The sequence below is a fragment of the Arachis ipaensis genome, chromosome B10 (genome assembly GCF_059453495.1).
Source record: "Arachis ipaensis isolate K30076 ecotype BB chromosome B10, ASM5945349v1, whole genome shotgun sequence".
NCBI lineage: Eukaryota > Viridiplantae > Streptophyta > Magnoliopsida > Fabales > Fabaceae > Arachis > Arachis ipaensis.
Genome location: NC_142435.1, coordinates 15,724,265 through 15,745,475, shown reverse-complemented (window position 1 = coordinate 15,745,475; position 21,211 = coordinate 15,724,265). Strand labels below are relative to the sequence as shown.

The 21,211-nt window shown below is 37.8% G+C and overlaps 1 pseudogene; it reads left to right on the top strand.

Moving 5' to 3' along the window:
• Positions 1-408: 408 nt before the first annotated feature.
• On the top strand, positions 409-1,843 carry LOC148579235 (protein FAR1-RELATED SEQUENCE 5-like; annotated as a pseudogene).
• Positions 1,844-21,211: the final 19,368 nt, after the last annotated feature.

The window sequence follows — 21,211 nt, the reverse complement described above, 5'->3', positions numbered from 1 at the left end:
TATGGTGAGCCAAGCCGGCAGGTATCATAATGTCCCGTACACAACAAAGGACATGCACAATGTAAATGCGAAGCAACGAAGGGAAGGTAGCCTAGATGCGGAATCGTGCTTAAGGTATCTCCGAGAGTGCAAGGCAAATGATCCAACACTGCACGACAAAGAAGTTGTTGACGGGGAGGACGTGTTACAATATTTGTTTTGGTGTGACGGCACCAACCAAATTGATTACTAGGTATTTAGAGACGTGATTGCATTTGATGCAACGTACAAGAAAAACGTTTACCTTTCACCTCTGTAGTATTCTCCGGTGTGAATTACCACAACCAAACGGTTGTGTTTGTCGCTGCATTAGTGGCAGACGAGAAAGAAGAGACCTATGTCTGGCTGCTTCAATAGTTGCAAACTGCAATGAAAGGGAAGGCTCTCGTGTCCATAATAACCGATGGTGACAGGCAAATGACGTCTGCGATCGAGCAAGTTTTTCCAGAGGCTCACCATCGACTCTGTGCTTGGCACATACTCCGAAATGCCACGAGCAAAATCGGAAAGCCTAAATTCACCAGGATGTTTAGGGATTACATGCTTGGCGACTACGAGGTCGGAATATTCCAGAGAAAGTGGTTTGATATGGTGGAGAAATTTGGCATCGCCGATAAAAGATGGGTACAAGAGATGTACGAGAGAAGGCACAGTTGGACCACAACACACGTACGAGGAAAGTTCTTTGCCGGATTTTGCACAACCTCAAGGTGCGAGTGCTTGCACGCTGTGATATCACGGTATGTTAAGTCTCGATACAGTTACACTAATTTTTTTTACGTCATTTTCATCGATGCTTGATGTTTGTGCGTGCAAAGGAAGTGGAGGATGATTTCGAGTGTGCAAAGGATGACCCTGTTATGACCACCAACCTGAAACAGTTGGAGCGGAGTGCAGCTGAGAACTACACTCAGGCAATATTCTATTTGTTTGTTCCCATCCTTGATAGGGCCTGTGCAATGAGGGTGGTTGATTCTGAAGATAACGGTTCGTATTTTATCCACACCATCTCTCGATACGGCACTCTGGGAAAGGATTGGCATGTTGTTGCAACGTCTGAAATGAGTGAGGTCCGATACATGTGCATGAGAATGGAATGTTTCGGGGTTCCCTGTGAACATATACTTACGGTGCTTGTTCTTAACAATGTTCATGAGATCCCAAGGTCTCTAATATTGCCGAGATGGACCAAGGATGCATAAGTTGTGGCAATGCAGTCGATGGGCGTGATTTGGGATTCTGTACAACTAACGCAACACTGGTGCCTGATGGATTGGTACCGAAAAGTGTGCAAAATTTCATGTGACAGCACTAAAAAGTTCTAGTTTGCAAGAGACATTGCCATGCTGATGCTGAAGCACTTCGAGAACGAAGATGCAGCGGACACAAGTTTTCCACCTGAGGGGCCACCCACTGAGGGTGGCAGAGCCCCGGCACGGAATCCACCCAGGCGCAATACAAAGGGTAACGGTGCTAACGGTGGAAAGAAAACCCAGCGATGTCGTTTGTGCCAGGAGGTGGGACACAATAGGACGACATGTCCGGACCGCCGCACAATAGAGTCATCCAGCGCAGTTGCAGATGACATGGATTCGATGGACACTGACATGGTGGGTTAGTCGTTTTATAGATGATCTAGTTAACATCTATGCCTTGTTAAATGGTTCTAATCATTTGGTTTTTACATTGGTGTCAGCTCTATGATAACCTATCTGGGGATCTGTATGCGACTGCGGAGATTCTTTCGTTCCTATGCTCCGATAGTGACACGCAGTTGGGTTTGTTAATAGCGACTTCGTTGTGACCAACACGTCTGGGCCAGTCATGTCTCTCGCCGATTGAGCAAAGAGAGCCTATAGTCGTCTCCACTGTGTGTTGCAACGATAGGTTGGTCGAACCTTTTCACTTTCTCCGGTAGGCGGTAGCCGCATACCGAATATTGTTTGCATTTCATCTTGGTATAGAACCACCGTCTGAATTATAAAGTTGATTTTGTTAAACTACATATACCTGAGGATCTCTATATGTTGTCGACGTTAAAAAAAGTTTATGCTATGTTGGCTTTCGTTGGTATGTGGCTGTGCTCTAGAATCAACTGATTTTAATTGTGTATTTTCAGTAAAACCATAGAGAGGAACCGACGACTGATTCCAGAAGTGGAGGTGTGGAGTCTGAAGTGGTGTCATGCGAAGAGCTGCAAATCCACTGTCAAACCTAATGTATTATATATCGTTCGTTGTCGACCCTTTTGTTGAACCGGACATGGTAGTTAGGAGCTTCTTTATAACGATTCTATGTTAAATGGATATTTTGTATGTAACGTTTATGTAGATATTTAATAGGCCAAGTCTCTGGTGGCCAAGATATTGATGCCTAAGAATGGCTATTCTTTGACTATCCAATATAATGTTAACATGGGGAATGGTAGTTTGAAATAGTTAGTGTTGCGTTTAAGAGAGGAAAGTGCCTTAACCCTTAATGATGTAAAGTATGATAAAAAAATCTTTTTACCGTATGTCTATTTATGAACATTGATAATACATGAGTGTGAGTATAATTTGACAGTATATGTGCCATAAAAAATATGGTGTTGTCGTGGCCCAAGGTAGGCTGGGAACTATGGAGCCTCACCAAACAGGGATGATACTACTAGTCTTCAAGCTAACGACCATCCGAGGATACCGTGAAACCATTGCCAATGACAAAATTGCAACGCCAATCGATTTCTGATTGATGCCTCTTGTCTAACTTGGGCCATCATCTTATCCATGTCTCTCTGTGCTTGCCTTGCCCAATGTCATGCCCAAAAAATAAAACACTCATATAAACAATTATCATTCTTGATTATTATATTTACCATCCCTTCACCTTAGTCAAAAGCTTCTTCACATGCAAGTCAACCCATTATGTGTCTTTTTTTTATTGATCCAAAACTTATAGCCATTATAGCCATACTAAAAACAAAGCGACCACAAACAGCACCTATTTAGTATGTAACATTTAGCCCAGTTATGGCTTGACGCAGTGGCATCGCACTGGTTCTTTGTGTTCTTTTGAATTGTATGCTTGAAAATAAAATAGAGTATAGATATAGATATATTGAAATGCAACATTGTACTTTACAAACGAAGGCTAGAAAACATGGATCGGGTGTACTTGGATGGGGGCAGGGATGGAAACGATGCACACTGTCGCAGCCCACGGCCATTCGGCCACCCAGTACACAGTGTCAATGATGCTGATGCTACGTGACGACGCTGAGGCAAAGAACAAGGGCTTGGAAACATTTCATGGGCTTGAGGTGGCCGGTGCCCTAACAATCTGCAAATTGGTGTTTCGAGACGTTATCCAAGGGTCGTGGACACATCTGCGTCGCGTTCCAGTGCTATACGGAGAGAATCTAGTCTATGTTTCGCATGCATGTCCAAGCCGTGGAAACATGGGTGCTATTTACCACCATCAACGCTATGGAAGAGGGTGGCACGTAAACGACAGTGATGGAGGTACTGCTCATGTTCCATGCGTGCATTATCGGGCAAACTATGAGTTGATCTTGTTTATCCACCTCTTTGATTGATAGTATAGGATTGGGTTCACCTTATTTTTTTGGTTATCTAATGTATGTATTATGTAAGGATTTTGCTAATGTTATTATATATGTATCGTCTTGCTATCATTTTATGCCAATTAGTAGATAATTTCGTGCATTGCTATTTATGTGTTTTATCATTTCGTATGAAAAAAATTATTTGTAAAAAAAATTGTTTCCTGTTAATGACCTCCCTTTCGGTGACTCCCATTGCCTCTACAAGTAATCATTTTTGTATAAACTCACCGTCAGTCCCGTCTGTCATGTTATTCAGCCCTTCAGCCCTTCTTGTCTATTCAAACCAAGGTTCAGAAAACCAGACTGGTCATCAAACCGCTCTAGCTATTGGTTCACTGGTTTATTGGTCCAATCGGTTCAATCGGTGGTTCAACCGGAAAAACCATTTCAGAATAAAATAATAAATAAATTATATATAAACATCATAAAACATAATTATAGTCTAATATAAATCTTAAATATCTTCCAAATTTAAAACATTATATGAAATGTCAACCAAATCCATATGATCTTAGGGCTGTCAAAATGGGTTAAACCCATCGGGCCATCCTGTTTACCCATTTAAATGGGCGGGCTTTGTCTCTAAAATTAAGCCCGTTTAAATTTCGGGCTAAATGGGCTGAGCCCGATTAACCCGAAAAAAATGACGGGTTAAACGGGCTAGCCCGCGGGCTAAACGGGTGGCCCGTTTAAATTTTTTTTACATTTTTTTTAAAAAGTAGCACTTTTAGCTAATATTTTTTTCGATCCGACCCGAAAATCCGACTCATCAACTAAAAAAATATTATTTTTAATGGTTTTTGACCTAAAAGTGGTATTTTTTATCAAAAATATTTTTTAAAAATAAAATAAAATAATAAACGGGCTGGCCCGTTTAACCCATCGGGCTGACCATAAATGGTCTGGGCTAGAAAATTCTAGCCCGCGAATAAAGCGGGCTTAAACGAGTTAGCCCGTTTGACAGCCCTATATGATCTTATCAAAATACAAAGTTAAATAGTGAAAAGAGTGTAACAACCCTGATTTTCGAGTACGCGAGATCTTTTCTGAAGGCACGGATTTCTCCAGAAGATCAGTAAAGGGAACACCTCTTATATATTATAAAGTATCTCAATCCTCATTGTCATTATGTCATCCTTAAGCTAGAACCTTTTCTGAGGCAAGCTCGATAACGCAATCACGAAGAACCTAGTTTTTGAACCGTATCGTTTAGGAGTTTTGATTCTAGTTTTCGTAAATAGTCTCAGTTTGACGAACCGGACTCGATTCATGAGATAAGAGAGATAATAGTATAATATTAGTATTATATTAGTATTGGAAGATTCTTGAATGATATTATAAGGTTACCTGGTCTGTTTTTGTTAAAAACAGGAAATCGGTTTAACCAGGTTTACAGTTTACTGGTGCAGCTTAGCACCAGCACTCTCTGATGACTTTAGCAATGCTAAGGCCTCATCATACATGTTCTATTCTCATAATAAATATGTTGCTAGTGTCATTTATGCTAGTAGCTCAGAAAATAATTTTTAGAGATGTTTTTACGAGTGTTCTGATACACCTAGTTTTAGTAGTTGTATACCAGAGATATTTTAAATATTATTTTAACCCACCTCCAAGCCAACCAATCACAACTCACCTTACACCTCCAAGACCTCCAAGGCTGTCTCATTTCATCATTTTGGCCAAAAATAACAAGAGAGAAAAGAGAGAAACTTTCATGAACACTTAATCTTCAAAGCTTGATTTCTTCTGAACTAAAACTCAAATCAAAACTCCGATTTCACCAAAATGATCCTCTCTTCTTCCTCTACATAACCATGTGACTTATCAAGGCTGGAAATAAGGTGATATGGCTGTCTCCCTCCCTCTTTAATTCGGTTTTCAAGGAAACATGCTTAAACATGTGTTTTCTTGATGTTCTTCCTTAGAAATCATGCTTAACTTGACTTGAGGGCCAAGAAACGTGACTTTCCAGCAAGTCTAAGGTTAGAAATTACCTCCTAACATGCTGAGGGAGATTTGGTTAGTTGAGGGTTCTTGGATTTAAAGTTGTTCTTGATGTGATTTAGGAGGAAAAAGTGCTAAAGGACCACCTAAAAGTCTAACTGAATTAGGAGCAGCAAAACCAGGTAGGGTTTGACAAATTTAATCTTGATTGATTGTGTTTGAGTTGTGTGATTATGATATGGTTTGGCTGTGCTTGAAATTAATTTTTTGTATGAGTAATTCTTGTTGAAATTTTGGTAAAAATTTGATGAAATTTGATGAAATTCAAGCTATGAATGTGTGTTCAAGGCTGCTGGAAAACGAAATCCGAGAGCTTAAATTGGGGTTCAATTTGTGTTAAAATCATATAGAAAAGATGGGGTTTTAGTGGCTGGGAATTTATTTTGAATTTTGGTAAAAATCGGTTGCTGAAAAGACTGAAAAATGGGTAAAAACAGAGAAAGAATCTGAAGAATATACGAAGAACACTTTGAGTGTGGTGAAGAACATTGAAGAACACCTTTTAGATCTTAGAAAGGGCAAGGAAGTAAAATTTTTGGTGTTTAAGGGGTTATTTGGTAATTTTTGAAAGTTAGGGTAGTAAAAGTAGAAATATTAAAAGTTACGGGTGGTAAAAAGTGAATTTTAAAGGTTAAAAGTAAAAGGTAAGTTAATTTTCGAAAATTAATGATAAAAAAATAAATAATAAAATATTAAATAATAATATTTAATTAAAAATAATATTTTAATAAAAATAATAAAATAATGCGGAAAAGGCAGTTTTCTGTAAAAGCTTTAGAAAGACAACTTTAAGCGTAGAATCTCATAATTACCTTCATAAAACACTTAGGGAGTGGTAATAACATGTTAGTGAGGAAAAGATAAAGGAAAGATAAGAAGTTAAAGAAAAGATAAAAACCAAAGAAAAGTCTGTAAAATTTTAATAACAGAAAAACAGACAGAGATTAGTGAACGAACTAGGGCAAATTAGTTAGTCCTTGAGTTGTGACTAGGGTTAGGTATTATATGAAAATTTAAACTGTTTCAGTATAGACTTAATGAACCTATACTTGGGACAAGCTAACTATTCATTCCGAAATTTACATAACCCTTAAAAACAAACGTTAAATAGAGAAATTAGAGCAGAATAAAGTAACAGAAAGAACAGAGTAACCAGAGTGAAGTAAAGAGATAAAGAAAAAAAAAGAGTAATAGGGATATAGAGAAAAGAGTAATGAGAGCAGAGAAAACAGATACAGAGAAAAGAGTAATCAGAGCAGAGTAAACAAACAAAGAGAAAAGAGTAGTAAAACCCACGAACTGATAATATTGATTACGGAAATAACCCACGAACTGTTATATGTTGATCTCGGGTATAACCCACGAATTGAAGATCGTTGTTTTGTTTGTATGTTGATCTCGGGTATAACCCACGAACTGAAGATCGTTGTTTTGTTTTGTTTGTGAATTGATCTCGGGGATGCCCACGAACTGAAGATCACTTTTTCCTCTTGTGTGTATATTAAGGGGTCGAGCCTTGCGCCGACTGCCGGTAGTCACGAAGGAGTGGTATTCTTAACCACCGACACATATACACTAAGGACACAAAGGGAAACCTTATCTGGGACTTGTTCCTAGGTAATGTCGGGTTGCAGGGTGTAAACCGACACGTGAGCTCGTGGCCTGCATAGGACAGACATGCATCATACTTGGTTGTGCATTTTCTCTGTTATGATTGTTGTATGAATGTATGATTTCCTTGTTTTTATTCTATTCTCTGTGTTTGTGTTTTACTTTCTTATATTCTTCTGTTGGTGATCTGATTTCAGTTTACTCTATTTTCTTTATTCATCTGTCTTCTGTTTACTGCATCTTTATATTCTGCTATATGTCTGCTAAACAACACAGAATTAATAAACTTAACTAATAACCCCGGCCCTACTAAGAACCCCTCAGTTCTTACCCCTTCTCTCTCCCTTCCCCTTCAGATGGAAGTAAGAGTACCTTACCGTAGTTCGTTGATGATGGTTCTGCAAGGAGGATTCCGCTCTAGATAGTCTTCTGAGTCTAGGATAAATATCGTTCTCTGTTTATATGTATATACTGTGAGACCAGCCGATGTCTACACCCCATTTGTACGTGAACTTTAACCTAAATCCTGTGTACGTGACTCCTGTTGTGTGCCAACTTCATGAGGTACCAGAGAGATGTCCTATGGCAATGTCTGATCGTGCAGAGGAGTAGCAGATGGTGTTCTACCTTTTGATGACGTTCCACCTGACTTGAGTTTTGAAGACCTAGAACGTATTTTCCCTCGCTTTAGAAGTTTAGAGGGACTAGGTGAGTATAGAGTCTAGGCTAGCCTAGGTGCCAGCTTAGGGACCTCTTGAACAGGTCAGGACTTGGGATGTTGTATGTATGTATATGTATATGTATATAGTTATTATCTAGCTATATCTAGGGGTGTTCTAACTAAAGGTCTATACTCTAATAAAGGCTGGATAACTGAATGTTGCTAGCTACTTGTGATGTATTTATGTGTGGTTGCTTATAACTATTTTATCTGTTATCAGTTGTGAGTTGATTATGAATGATTCCGTCTATTAATCCAAACATTTTAAAAAAATATATACCTCGCAAATTAACTACGCTTTTAACAACGAATCAGGCTCATATGATAAAAAAAATAGATAATAATTAGGAAGACAAATTGGTAACGCTCGGTTTCCGGTATGATCTAGACATATTGAAAATTGGGTCATTACAATTTGGTATCAGAGCAGTTTGTTCCTAGTAGAGCCTGGGAAATGGACTGACTGTGCTTCATTGCATACTCTGCTTGTGTGTCTCATGTTGTTAGGGTATCTTTAAGATACATTTGGCATGAATGTCTATGAGTGCTCATTTTGGGAATGTTCATGCTTAACTTGAGATATTAAGATTGATCACCTTAATGTTGATTGTTTGGTGCGGATAAGACCTCAATGACTGTGAATAGGCATGGTTTAATCGAGCTCCGAACAATGAATCGACGTGAGCCACAGCTATCTTCATAGCTGCTATGATCTTCATGGCTATGGCTGTGTGAGAATTGGATGCTGTAAGGAACGAATCGATCTCATCGTCAGGATGGCTTGAAGGAAATAAACTGCTTGAAGATGGATTCTGCATGTGACTGAAATTTTGAGGGCAAAACTTTCTTTTAGGAGGGTAGAATGTAACAACCCTGATTTTCGAGTACGCGAGATCTTTTCTGAAGGCACGGATTTTTCCAGAAGATCAGTAAAGGGAACACCTCTTATATATCATAAAGTATCTCAATCCTCATTGTCATTATGTCATCCTTAAGCTAGAACCTTTTCTGAGGCAAGCTCGATAACGCAATCACGAAGAACCTAGTTTTTGAACCGTATCGTTTAAGAGTTTTGATTCTAGTTTTCGTAAATAGTCTCAGTTTGACGAACCGGACTCGATTCATGAGATAAAAGAGATAATAGTATAATATTAGTATTATATTAGTATTGGAAGATTCTTGAATGATATTATAAGGTTACCTGGTCTGTTTTAGCTAAAAATAGGAAATCGGTTTAACCAGGTTTACGGTTTACTGGTGCAGCTTAGCACCAGCATTCTCTGATGACTTTAGCAATGCTAAGGCCTCATCATACATGTTCTATTCTCATAATAAATATTTTACTAGTGTCATTTATGCTAGTAGCTCAGAAAATAATTTTTAGAGATTTTTTACGAGTGTTCCGATACACCTAGTTTTAGTAGTTGTACACCAGAGATATTTTAATATTATTTTAACCCACCTCCAAGCCAACCAATCACAACTCACGTTACACCCCCAAGACCTTCAAGGCTGTCTCATTTCATCATTTTGGCCAAAAATAACAAGAGAGAAAAGAGAGAAACTTTCATGAATACTTAATCTTCAAAGCTTGATTTCTTCTGAACTAAAACTCAAATCAAAACTCTGATTTCACCAAAATGATCCTCTCTTCTTCCTTTACATAACCATGTGACTTATCAAGACTGGAAATAAGGTGAGATGGCTGTCTCCCTCCCTCTTCAATTCGGTTTTCAAGGAAACATGCTTAAACATGTATTTTCTTGATGTTCTTCCTTAGAAATCATGCTTAACTTGACTTGAGGACCAAGAAACGTGACTTTTCAGCAATTCTAAGGTTAGAAATCACCTCCTAACATGCTGAGGGAGATTTGGTTAGTTGAGGGTTCTTGAATTTAAAGTTGTTCTTGATGTGATTTAGGAGGAAAAAGTGCTAAAGGACCACCTGAAAGTCTAACTGAATTAGGAGTAGCAAAACCAGGTAGGATTTGACGAATTTAATCTTGATTGATTGTGTTTGAGTTGTGTGATTATGATATTGTTTGGCTGTACTTGAAATTGATTGTTTGTATGAGTAATTCTTGTTGAAATTTTGGTGAAAATTTGATGAAATTTGATGAAATTTAAGCTATGAATGTGTGTTCAAGGTTGCTGGAAAACGAAACCCTAGAGCTTAAATTGGGGTTCAATTTATGTTAAAATCATGTAGAAAAGATGAGGTTTTAGTGGCTGGGAATTTATTTTGAATTTTGGTAAAAATCGGTTGCTGAAAAGACTGAAAAACAGGTAAAAACAGAGAAAGAATCTGAAGAATATACGAAGAACACGAAGAACACTTTGAGTGTGGTGAAGAACATTGAAGAACACCTTTTAGATCTTAGAAAGGGCAAGGAAGTAAAATTTTTGGTGTTTAAGGGGTTATTTGGTAATTTCTGAAAGTTAGGGTAGTAAAAGTAGAAATATTAAAAGTTACGGGTGGTAAAAAGTGAATTTTAAAGGTTAAAAGTAAAAGGTAAGTTAATTTTCGAAAATTAATGATAAAATAATAAATAATAAAATATTAAATAATAATATTTAATTAAAAATAATATTTTAATAAAAATAATAAAATAATGCAGAAAATGCAGTTTTCTGTAAAAGATTTAGAAAGACAACTTTAAGCGTAGAATCTCATAATTACCTTCATAAAACACTTAGGGAGTGGTAATAACATGTTAGTGAGGAAAAGATAAAGGGAAGATAAGAAGTTAAAGAAAAGATAAAAACCAAAGAAAAGTCTGTAAAATTTTAATAATAGAAAAACAGACAGAGATTAGTGAACGAACTAGGGCAAATTAGTTAGTCCTTGAGTTGTGACTAGGGTTAGGTATTATATGAAAAGTTAAACTGTTTTAGTATAGACTTAATGAACCTATACTTGGGACAAGCTAACTATTCATTCCGAAATTTACATAAGCCTTAAAAACAAACGTTAAATAGAGAAATCAGAGTAGAATAAAGTAACAGAGAGAACAGAGTAACCAGAGTGAAGTAAAGAGATAAAGTAAAAAAGAGTAATAGGGATATAGAGAAAAGAGTAATGAGAGCAGAGGAAACAGATACAGAGAAAAGAGTAATCAGAGCAGAGTAAACAAACAAAGAGAAAAGAGTAGTAAAACCCACGAACTGATAATCATTGATTACGGGAATAACCCACGAACTGATAATAATTGATTACGGGAATAACCCATGAACTGTTATATGTTGATCTCGGGTATAACCCACAAATTGAAGATCGTTGTTTTGTTTGTATGTTGATCTCGGGTATAACCCACGAACTGAAGATCGTTGTTTTGTTTTGTTTGTTTATTGATCTCGGGGACGCCCATGAACTGAAGATCACTGTTTCTTCTTGTGCGTATATTAAGGGGTCGAGCCTTGCGCTGACTGCCGGTAGTCACGAAGGAGTGGTATTCTTAACCACCGACACATATACACTAAGGACACAAAGGGAAACCATATCTGGGACTTGTTCCTAGGTAATGTCAGGTTGCAGGGTGTAAACCGACACGTGAGCTCATGGTCTGCATAGGACAGACATGAATCATACTTGGTTGTGCATTTCCTCTGTTATGATTGTTGTATGAATGTATGCTTTCCTTGTTTTTATTATATTCTCTGTGTTTGTGTTTTACTTTCTTATATTCTTTTGTTGGTGATCTGTTTTCAGTTTACTCTATTTTCTTTATTCATCTGTCTTCTGTTTATTGCATCTTTATATTCTGCTATATGTCCGCTAAGCAACACAGAATTAATGAACTTAACTAATAACCCCGGTCCTACTAAGAACTCCCTAGTTCTTACCCCTTCTCTCTCCCTTCCCCCTTCAGATGGAAGTAAGAGTACCTTACCGTAGTTCGTTGATGATGGTTCTGCAAGGAGGATTCCGCTCTAGATAGTCTTCTGAGTCTAGGGTGAATATCGTTCTCTGTATATATGTATATACTGTGAGACCAGCCGATGTCTACACCCCGTTTGTACGTGAACTTTAACCTAAATCATGTGTACGTGACTCTTGTTGTGTGGCAACTTCATGAGGTACCAGAGAGACGTCCTATGGCAATGTCTGATCGTACAGAGGAGTAGTAGATGGTGTTCTACCTTTTGATGACGTTCCACCTGACTTGAGTTTTGAAGACCTAGAACGTATTTTCCCTCGCTTTAGAAGTTTAGAAGGACTAGGTGAGTATAGAGTCTAGGCTAGCCTAGGTGCCAGCTTAGGGACATCTTGAACAGGTCAGGACCTGGGATGTTGTATGTATGTATATGTATATAGTTATTATCTAGCTATATCTAGGGGTGTTCTAACTAAAGGTCTATACTCTAATAAAGGCTGGATAACTGAATGTTGCTAGCTACTTGTGATGTATTTATGTGTGGTTGCTTATAACTATTTTATCTGTTATCAGTTGTGAGTTGATTATGAATGATTCCGTCTATTAATCCAAACTTTTTAAAAAAATACACCTCGCAAATTAACTACGCTTTTAACAACAAATCAGGCTCATATGATAAATAATAGATAATAATTAGGAAGATAAATTGGTAACGCTCGGTTTCCGGTATGATCTAGACATATTGAAAATTGGGTCGTTAGAAAGAGCAATGGTGCAAATAGCAATACAACTAGAAATAATCATTAATCACTCCTAAATTAATTGAAAACAGTAGCATAACAAATAATCACCCCTAAATTAATTCAAAACAGCAGCATAACAAAATCACTAATATAATCACAAATCACAAATCACATTCAAAATTTAAAACACTCAGTGCCATAATTCCATAACAAAACAGCAGTATAAGTGCATAACAAGTTAACAACAGCAGCTAAAGTCATGTGTCTTTTGGGATTCTTCACTTCTAATATCAGAGTGATGCTTCTCAGTGACACTATCTTCGTTGGTTGAAGTTTGAACTTGATCTGTTTCATGTGCATTTCGGCATTCTTCACTTGTAATATCAGAAGGATACTTCTCAGTGACACTTGCTTCATTGGCTGAAGTTTGAACTTTATCCACCTCTTGCATATTTCAGTGTTCTTCACATTTTTTATCAGGGTCATGTTTCTCAATGACACATGCTTCATTGCTTGAAGCTTGAATTTGATCTCCGTCATCATGCTTCTGCACAGTAGTAGCCATTCTTGTCTTAACATCATTGTTACTATGTTCCTCAGCAAGCTGTTTTTCTCTGTCTGAGGCTCCACTGACGACTCCATTCTCTTCGTCTTCAAGAGTTCTTTGCATAGACTTTAATTGCTCATGTTGCCTCGCAAACAGTAATTGTATCACTCACATGTTGAATGAAATGCCCGAAGTTGTGTTTCCCTACATAACATCGTTGAACATTAGTAGTCTAAAATTCTAATATCACAATGAAGTAAGATGCAGGTGAAGAAGTTGCATCATGAAGCGAAGGTGTAAATCAGCATGTAAAGTGACTATTATACAGAAGCAATTATGAATACTACATTCAGAAATTTTTATTGAAATAACAGAGTAAGAGTAGAGTGTATATATAAAAGAAATGTTTAGTAGTGCATATTCTAATCAAGACAACACAATTAATCATCCAGAAACCTGCATTGTTGTTTAGGCTAAGATCATAGCTCTCAAATTAGTAGTCAAGAACTATAGAAATAGAACCTTATAATTTTGTGGTCAATTATTGATAGAGGAAAGGTGTATAAATAGAACAATTGTTTTTAAGTAGCAATAACTCTGAAGTTTTCACTAATCAGTAATCACAAATTCCAAACTCAAATCAGCAGCATTACAAAAGACCTAAGAAATCACAAATCACAAATTCAACCTCAAATCCCTGAAAGAGTAACACAGATTCAACTTTCCACTAACCTCAAATCAGTAAATTAGTAATCAGTAAATCAACATTGATCAAACTAAATGTATACCAGCTACCTTCAATTTATTTTTGTATTTTGCAACCGCTGGTTCTATTTTGCAGTTTTTCTTCCTTCCACTTGATCACATTAGATGTATTGAATCTAATTGCCAACCCTTCATCCAATGGCATAGCCCCCTTAACTGAAAGCCACAATTTGGTGCAGCCCCACTTGCCCATTAATGTCTCCCACAATTCGGTGCAGAAAGGTTGCATATTCAGCTTGACAAAAATGTCAGAGCTTCCATTTCCATCAACCTCAGAAATTCAACCTGAAATCCCTGAAAACAGCAATAAATTGAACAAAAAGTGCAAACTAAGAACGTCTTCATGTTTCTGTATCAACTGAGGAATTAATTTAATTTTAAGATTATTTTTTCTTATACTAAACAACAAATAGAAATTGAAGACCGAAGAAGACCGAAGAGGTGAAGAACGAAGAAGATGAGCAGAGAAAGTTCAGAGAAGATGAAGACGACGCGTCACTCACCTGGGTTCGATGGAGGGCTACTGATGTTGAGGACCAGGCGACGATGAAGACGATGAGAGGGCTGCTGGTGTTGAGAAGATGAAGACGACGGAGGGCTACTGGGCTGGGAACCAGGCGACGATTGAGGGCTACTGGTGCTGAGGACCATGCGACGGTGGTGGCGCTGACGACCTGAGACCGCGGTGACGATGGAGGGCTACTGGGCGACGATGGAGAGGAACTTCAGAGGGCTAGGGTTGGTTCACTGTGAGACTGAGATGAATGAATGGAGGTGGGGGTGCTTCACGAACGGGTAGGGTAGGTTTTCATTTTTTTTAATTTTTTAAAACAATTAAAAAAACGGCGTCGTTCAGAGGAACCGGCCGGTCACGGGTCCGGCCCAACCGGCTAGTTTTCGGCCGGTTCACCGGTTTTCCAACGGTTTTTTTCCAGGCGGTCTCTAGAGGAGGACTGGACCGCTTGTATTGCCGGTTTGCGGTTAAACCGGTCGATCCGGTCGATCCGATCCGATTTTCAGAACCTTGATTTAAACGTCACTTGACTCACTTCAGTAGTAGAAAAGTTCAGATCAAATCCCACCTCGAAACAAAGATGATTTGTCCTAAGCTCTAGTCAATATATGTATTTATTGCTACGTCTGCACAATCCATGGTACTCAATACAGCACACGTTTCTCCAGATCTTTTCTTTGTTTACCGATAAAACCAGGGGCATTATTATCTTAATTATTCAAAGAATAAAAGCGGCACATTATTTAAACATATTAAAATGTATTAATTTATTTTTTTAAAACTTAAATTTTGATTAAAAATTTTAACCAAACTAATCAAAATAAAGAAATACGAAACAACTTTATATCACTACACAAGTAACGCACAGTCAAATAGTCAATGCATAGGAAATGTCAAAAATATCCCTGAGATATAATTTATATACACGCTATTGACATACCATATCCGTCATAACCATTCGTCAGTTCTTATAAGCCGTACCTTCTTCTTTAACCTCTCTGCTTGGAGAAAAATCGTTGTTTTAAGGGTCTTCGTCGTCGGTTAGACCTCGTCGTCTTCATCCGAGAAAATGTCGCAGGAATCCCTCACCGACCACGCCGATCTGATCGACACCCTCTGTAGGAAGGAGATGTTTTTAAGGGGATAGACTTGAAATGACAGAACTAAAACTAAGGTAGGCGAGGCTGCAGAGTATTACCGCCAAGGTCAGGGTGAAGACAAGGGAGTATCAACTGGAGGAAGTTTGCCAGTTGCAAAAGAAGTTGCGCACGGAGCTGGAACAGCATCAAATGACCATTCGCCAACTGGATGACAAAGCAAACGAATTGAAGGCAAAAATTGCCGATCTTCGTCAAAGGGAACAACAAGAGTTGGCACCATGGCATGAAATGGAAGGTAGGCTCGAGGTTGTGGAGATCAAGCTAGGGTTATTGGTCTGCCATTTTTATGGTCAAGCTCCACCAACGGTACACAGCTCTAACGATCAGGAGCTCGTTGGGCAGAATGAAGACGATGTCGGGGATATATGACCTACGGCTTCTATGTTTCATATCTTTATTTGCTTTGTTTCTTTAGCCGTCCTTTTGATGTTCTGTATTCCCTACCTAAAACTTGGTTTTCTTAATTATTTCTAATTTTGCACCATTTGAATTTCTCTATTTTTTTTCTGGGTGAAGCTATGAAATAATGCGCGAACAACAATGCGGTTTAATTATGTTAATTTATTAGATCAAACTGCCATTTTTTCAACCAAGAAATAGATTATTAACAAATCGTCAGTTGATAGCCATTGTTTTGGCAGATTACATAAAGTTACATAAAGATAACCCTACAACAATACATTTGGGGGCAGACTAATAAGAGTGATAAACAACCACGTTTACTAAAATGTAAACATCTCCAAGAAAACTCTGACCTCGTAATTCGCCAGGCAGTGCACACATGAGACACGGGACACATCATTCACATCAGCCATGGTGCCGCGGGTAGTGCAAGTGGTGGACTGACAAGCCACGGCATGTCCCGGATCCGATGGTCTCTCGTCAATCCATCGCTCCCAGAAAATTTCTGTGAAGAACTCCCTGCACCTTTCGACCTTTTCAGAAGTATGGATAAACTCTAACATTCAACACCTCTTTGCACTTCTTCTTCATCTTCGTCTTTGTGATCACAATGTAGCAACATGGCAAAAGGTAACCTGCTTCGACGCTGCCCTCCATCGAGGCCCTAGCAAGCAGTTCCATCCCAATGCTACAGCGGACAATCTAGAAATACTCCGTCAACCCCTGCCGAAGTATAACATTCGTATTTCCTTCTTCAACGCAGCGATCGAGGAACCCCCTTTCCGACCGATCAAAGTAAAATAAAAAGGACACTAACGGTATGTACCACATCGTCGCATGTTGGTACACAGCTTCGGTACTCGCTGCATCCAGAAACACCTTGCAAGTCGCCTGCATGTTGAACAGATCATGAATCGAATTTGATGCAACCTTAGTGGCAATCCTCACCCATATATCGCGAGGAAGAAGATTCAGTGGATATTCATGCTCGACGGGCACGTTCCCTTTCTTTTTGTTTGTCTTGGAAGATCTAGCCATTTGTAAGGGCTTGGCAGAGGCTAGAGGGGGGTTATTGGGGGATTATCGAAAATTATTAAGAGGAGAAATGACTGCCAATTAAGAGACGAAATGTAAGCTTTTATATATTATTATTATTATTATTATTATTATTATTATTATTATTATTATTATTATTATTATTATTATTATTATTATCATTTAAACTTATCAGTTGTCGTGATAATACCAATTTCCAAAACGTATATATCCTCAACTGTAACATTTATTTTCTATCCTATAAAAGTTCATATATATATATATGGCTTAGCGTGTCAGACATTTCGTTGCCCAACATTATGGATAATACCGTATAATTAATACATTTACTACATGTACTTATACTTATATATACGTATACAAGTAGAAGTGTCTTTCTTCTGCCAAACGGCAGTGGGCAGTCTCATTTTCATTTTTCAATTTGCCTCGATATCCGGAAATGGGAAACGTCAATGATGTTTTGGTTGTTTGCAATTTTATTTAAGTATTTTTAACTCAATTAAAAAATCGTAAATGGTCAAATTAAATTAAATTATCGAATTAAATGATAATTTTTTATTTACAATTAATTGCATTCAATTTAATATATTGATTGACAGAACAAACCTTTTTTTTCTATCTAAGTGGGTGCAAGTACACCCCTAGTCCTGACCCTAGTATCTCTGCACTCCTACTTCTGAACCTATTTCTGCGTGAAGTACACCCTTACTCCTGAACGTGGGGTCCGCGTGCCAATACACCTCTGCTACTATTGCACCGTTGGAGTTCTTCAATTTACTTTTCCATTTCTGAGCATCCAGGCGAGGGAAAACCCCTAAACCATATTCCACCATCAAGCTTAACCCCCTTCCCCCTACAACGAAAAACAGATCTTCTCTACGAAAACCTTATTATTGTTTTGCATATACTGTTTGCCTTCCCCACGACTTTTAATCACTTGTGTATAGGCGCATACTCAAGTTATATCATCGATTTATCGTCCAACAAATCTTCCATACCAATTCAAACTAAGAGTTATCCACGCACGAAAACAGAAACATAATAAAAATATATTTAATATGAGGATAACCATGCGTAAATTCTTATCAAATGTGGAGATAATGCTTGATACGGTAATACCAAATACGAGAAGCATAAACAACAAACTTGGGAAACACAAACCTCAAAATAGACATTTTTATTTGAATGCAAACAACTCCAGGAACACCCGAACCTCGTAATCGGCCAGGCACTGCACACACGAGACGCGGGTGAAAGAGCAAAATCGTCGGCTAAGAATTTCTTCTCAGTTAGAGGAAATAAGTTCGTTGCAAGTATAGTTCCCAACCGACAAATAATGCTCAAATCAAAGTTTAAAAGATTTTAGTTGTCACTAATTCATCCCCAATAAAATAACCGAGAGTATTAATCCTGGGTCGTTCTCCCTAGGAATTACAATGAAGTGCTTTATTATTGGCTATGAAGGGATGTTTTGGGGTTTTTGTAATAAGGAACAAGAAATATAAATAACAAGAATTAATAAAAGAAAGGAAGAACTCTTGGCTAAGCATAGGAATTTGAGATCACCATCCTTGTCAACAAACCATATATTGACAATTATGAGGGACCAACCCATTAAGTCTACCTCGATGCTTGAAGTAAGTATAATGTCTACCTCAAAGCATTAAGTACGTCAAATAGGCTTGATCAACATCAATCCATAAGTCCTAACATAGCCACTAATTAACTTAGTAGTAGGCTAGAGTCCATGGTTATCAAATTGACCACATAGGGTTCTCAAATCACCAATTCAATGAGACCCAATGACTCAAGGTCATCCAATTTCCTTATCCTAGGCCAAGAGTAAAGAAAACTACACAATAACTAGAGAAAACATTTTAACAAACGCCTAGAGTGCAATAAAAGTAAACATCATCAATTGCAAGAATTAAAGGAAACTATAACTAACAAAAGCAAGAAATTAACAATAACAAGTGAGGTAAGCATCAAGAGACGTAGAAATATAAAATTGCATTAAAAGAAAATTGAAATCAACAAGAGTGCATCAACATAAAAATGACATGAAAAGAAAATTAACAACAAGAACTAGAAGAACAAAAGTGTAATATCAAGGAATTAACAAGGGAAAACTAAATCAAAGCAAGAATTGAAAGTGAATCTAAGACAATTAAACCTAAACTACCTTAAATTCTAGAGTGAAGGGAGAGCTTCTCCCTCTAGAATTCTACCTACAACATGAAAAAAGAGAATCCAACACCATTATTAAAATAAGAGACTTAGAAAAGAAAAAAAAGAACAAGCTATAAAAACAAAATTAAAATGCAATGAATGAAAAGAAGTAAATGCAACAAATAAAAGAAAATGAAAAATAAGAAAAATGAAAAGTGGAAATTGGAAAAGAGAGGAAGAGAGAAAGTAAGAAAGGAAGAAGAAAGAAGAAGAAAGGAGAGAAGAAAAGAAAAGGAAAGAATAAGAAAGGAGAAAGAAGAAAAGAGAAAGAAGAAAGAAGAAAGAAGAAAGAAGAAAGAAAGGAAGAAAGGAAGAAAGGAAGAAAAGAGAACAGAGCAGAAACAGGGGAAACAGGGCGCGAAGGGCGACGCGCACGCATCGGCGACGTGTACGTATCGGTAGGCAAGATGGTGGATCGACGCATAAGCATCGTCCACGCGTACACATGGATCGCGGAGAATACAGGTGACGCGTAAGTGTTACCCACACGTACGTGTGGGTAGCAGTTGTGCTCCCCGCACTGTTCTCGCACAAATTTCGCACAAAATGCCATACGACGCGTGCGCGTTGGCCACGCTTAGGCGTGCCGCGCATTTTTTTTTACATATGAAAACAGAAACAGGGCACTCTCCTATTCTACAAGCATTCTAAAACAATCAAAATTCAAATTTAACAACAAATCTTTTTATTTTTGAAAAATTTTCAAATACAAAACAACCAAAACTTACGCTTCAAGCAAAATACAATTTAACAACAACTATTCTAATCAAAACATAAATTTAACAAACAACCTATCAATAAAAGCAAAATGTATAAGAGTATAGAAAATAAGAAAAACTACCTACAATGGCAACTCAATTCATTTACTGATTATATCTACAAGAGAATGGAAAGAGTTTACCATGGTGGGGTGTCTCCCACCTAATACTTTTAGTTTAAGTCTTTAAGTTGGACATTTGGGAAGCTCCTTGTCTCTGTGGTTTATGCTTGTACTCATCCTTGAACTTCCACTAATGCTTGGATTTCAAGTAAGCTCCAAATCTTAAAATTGATGGCACCAAGCTTCGATGAAGTTTCACACAAGCTAAGGGCTCCCAAAATTGATTTTCATATATGCTCGGATCTCAAATCTTGTTTCTATATCCATCTTCAAGTTGATCATCATTATTCCATCCGGGTGGTAGGTGATCTGAATTCACAATTGAGCACCCAAACATTCTCCTAGGCCCAAGCAATCTAGCTCTACACAAACCATTGCTCCTAAACCTTGAGCATCCAACCTTGATGAGCCTAACATTATTTTTCCAATCACTACAAAATTCTCTCCTACTCTTAACTCCACAAAGAGCTCTAAGTTGACCATCATTTTCAACCAAACCATATTCAAGTGAGAAAGTAAAGATTAGGGATAAGGATTTTACCCACTTGAATGTTGTGTAGGATGGTGACTTAGGAAGGGGTGTCTCCAATGGTCTTGCAAGCTCCACTCCCTTATGCTCTTCTTTGATTATCTCCACCTCTTCACAAGCTTCTTCAATTTCAACATCTTCCTCTTGGTAGCTTCCTTCCAATTCAATATCTTCTTCATTGCTTACCAAGGATATGGGAGGTTGTGTATCTTCTTCCTTGATCTCTATGTCAAGTCCAATAGGAGAGTATTCAATTGTAGATAGGAATTCATCAATGATTGAATCCATCTCTTGGTCAACCTCTTCAAAGTTTTCAACCATGATATGCCTTGGAGGTTGCACACCCTCCTCAACATCAATGTCAAGCTTCTTGGAAGAAGGCTCTCTAATTCTACATTCCCATGGACTTCCAACATCTCCTAGGTCTTCAACCACTTCTTCCGACTCAATTATCTCAACTTCCTCCCCTTTTGACAATTCTTGCTTCAACTCCTCTTTTTCACATTGAAGCTCCAAATTCACTCCC